Below are 3,119 nucleotides of genomic sequence, written 5' to 3' on the forward strand. Positions count from 1 at the left end.
TAACTCTTATGGTTGGACATTCCATATCTCTGCTTAAGATTAATTTGGTTAAATCTTTAGAAAGTATCCAATATAGGTCAGAGACTTTAAAATGATTTTCAAGCACACTTTTTTTTTTTTTTGGTTTGTGTGTACTTGTATGTATACACCTGGGTTATTTATTGTCACTATTTAGCCATCCAGGGGCCAATCATGGGCCTTAAGCAGGAACTGTCCAGGGCAGAGGGAAAAGCTCATCAGACAATTCATCAGTTTCACCTCTAAATTTTCTAAACAAACCCAACTCCATTTCCTGCTCTAGTCACTACTGTGTAGTTGGTTCTGATTAACAGGTAATGAAACAAGAAGTTCAACATGAGCTCAGGAGGAAGAGGCCCCAGACTAAGCTCTAGGCTTCTTATCAGCAATTGCTTTTCTTGATGTTTTATCCTATCTATCTCTTGGGGTTGTTGCAAGTAGAAAATATGAAAACATTTGAAAAAGCATGTAAAGGCACAATTTTTTTTAAAAAAAGGAAAAATGTTAGGATTATTATGTTTCTGATTATTGTAGTTTTTGTGGCCGGGACTTTAAAATGTCTAGCCTTGGGGCAACAGTCTGGTTTGGAGGGCAGGTCAGGTGGGTTAGGGGACAGGTAAAGGGAGCTGCTTTGGGAGAGGCATGCTTCAAAGCCTTCGGAGCTCATGGATACTGCTCTGTTCTCAGCTCCTTGATTAACAGCAGTGGCCAAGCCAGGGCCACTGACTCCCACTGGCTGCTCAGATTCTAGAGCTCACTGGCATAAGTGGAGCACTCCAAAGCTGAGCAGCTGCCTGGAAATGGAGGTCTTGTCAGGGCTCCTCCCCAATGGTTTAATTTACTATCCCTACAGGGGTCTATGTCTTTTTAAACTTGCCAAAGAGATCACTTTTGGAGCAGGGGAGGGAGGTAAAGGCTGCAGGCAGGTGAGATATTATGAAAGAGCTAGCAGATTTTTGTTCATTTACTGAGCAGTAACTAATGGGAAGGATAACTGGGGTGTAGAATAGCAGGGAGTTACACATTTGCTATAATTGGTGCATAGATAGATTTTCTTTTAGGAGTAATGTAATCATTCTAAACACAAATGTGTATCAAGTTTTAGGGTTATGAGGATAAGTTACACTGTAGGCCGATGGGAAAATAGGTCTCTAAAAATTTACTCAAACTTGCATATAGCCCCCAACTCTAGTCTTTAATTCCTATTTATAAACTTTCATTGATTTTCAAAAAAATGCTTTTTGGACCTATTTTTATTTTCGTCTTGTGCAGTTTCTCAGGAAAGCTGCCTAGAAGTTAGCTCACACCTGTGTAGGATGACTTTTTCTCCAAGTGTTGCCCTGAGCCTGTTCCGGGATTGGGTGAACAAACCCAGTCCCCTGCTGCCCCATCTGCCTTGATGATTTGATTGGTATGGTGTTTTTTAAAACAATCAGCAAAATAATTTGCACTGCAGAGTCCTTAGTAGGTCTTTTTAATTGGACATTCATATTAATAAAAATCAAAAGCAGCATACAATCATTTAATGTCCCAGCACTGGAGTATATCCAACTGTTTTCCTGTTTGGGGTTCCACTTTAGTCACTGTCTGTATGTATGCATAAATTTTTACATAGTTGCAACCACTGCCTTTTTTTGGTGTGTGGCTGTGGTTATTGGCATCTAGTTTTCCAAGTAACATTGACACACATCTGTTCAAATCAATTGACGTTCCCATCATGACTGACTCATTTGGCGGGGAAAACAAGCTTACATGCCAATTGGAACAAAGAAGCATGGGTATCAGGGAGCAGCAGGGAGAAAGAAATGGTGGGAGAGGGTTATTTTGACTTACAGATCATAAAACATTTTCCAATAACTTTTTTAAAGGATGCATAATATTACACTGAGTGATTGATTATATTTTATCCCATGTTGTGGGACATTTGGGTGGTTTTCAATACCTAGTGAGTTTAGAATGCATATAAATTACAGGATTTGAGAGATGACTGTATTTTCTTGAAACAGAAGTCTTCTGTGTCCAGATCCGGGCCAAGAGTGTTGATGCAGTGTTCCTTTGTTGGAAAAAAAGTCATTACTGCTAACTGGAAATGCTGGATGCCTTCAAAAAATATCCTTGTGATTAAAATATTTTAAATTATGTTCAATTCTAGCTTATAAATGTAACCTATATATCTTGTCCCACAACTTACAGAAATGTGGAATTTTAAATTTAGAGCCTGACTAAACTTTTCCTAGTTTATGGGCCACATCTGTCTAATAAACTTAATACAAGGCTGTGTGCACGCAGCTTCCTAACAAATAACATGTGCTGGGAAAAGATGAGAAAACAATGGAAAGGTGCCTACTTGAAGGTGGTAACATCGGATCAATTGATCTGCTGACTATAAGTGGATTCCTTTCACACTCCCACACATTATGATGCACATTTAGCAACGTTGAAAAACAATTTGAATGAATACCTTAGAGAGTTAAAGAGAATTTATAGTCTGGAACGAATTGCAATCTTCTTAATTGACACGGAAATGTTTGGCTAAAATATTGCTTTATTCACATTTTTGTCCTTGGAGGAAAATCTAGGCACACTGCAACTTCGACCGTGTGAATAATGGTGTAAGATGACTGCTTTAAGTCAGAAAAAGGGCACTACGCAGTCCGAAGGCTGTGTGGATGCCCTCAAGCTCGATGCCTCTTGGGGGCCTGGGGCCAAGGGCCACAGCGCATCTGGAAGGCAATGCCCCCAATCCGGATCGTGGCTCCCACCCTCCGCCACTTGCAGTCCCCAACCGGCCGGGTCTCTCACCTGGGTCTCGCTGGAGGGAGCTGGAGGGCGCGGGTATGGTCCTCCTGTGGGATGGGCGCTGGCTGCTGCCAGGCCTCCTTCTGGCTCGAGGGGACCCGTCCTGAGCAGGGAGAAAGGGAGAAGATGAGAGGCGCGGCGGCAGTCTCGAGGTGCCTTTCCTACCCTAAGCGCAAAGCCAGGCGGGTGTGGGAACCTGTTCGCCGTTCAGGCCTCGGGATTGCGAGCCCGCGGGGCCCTGGGCCGGCCGCGAGCCAACTTTCAGGGTTCGCGGTCCGGGATCGAGGCCGGGGCGGGGCAGC

The 3,119-nt window shown here is 43.1% G+C and overlaps 1 long non-coding RNA gene across 1 annotated transcript; it reads right to left on the reverse strand.

Moving 5' to 3' along the window:
* Positions 1 to 1,475: 1,475 nt before the first annotated feature.
* LOC105005045 lies at positions 1,476 to 3,113 on the reverse strand. Its single transcript, XR_827280.1, has 2 exons — positions 2,821 to 3,113; positions 1,476 to 2,071 (listed from the first exon to the last, which is right to left on the reverse strand). It is a non-coding gene; the product is annotated as an uncharacterized LOC105005045 (long non-coding RNA).
* Positions 3,114 to 3,119: the final 6 nt, after the last annotated feature.

The sequence above is a fragment of the Bison bison genome, unplaced genomic scaffold, assembly GCF_000754665.1.
Source record: "Bison bison bison isolate TAMUID 2011002044 unplaced genomic scaffold, Bison_UMD1.0 scf7180017858340, whole genome shotgun sequence".
In the NCBI taxonomy this organism is placed as follows: domain Eukaryota; kingdom Metazoa; phylum Chordata; class Mammalia; order Artiodactyla; family Bovidae; genus Bison; species Bison bison.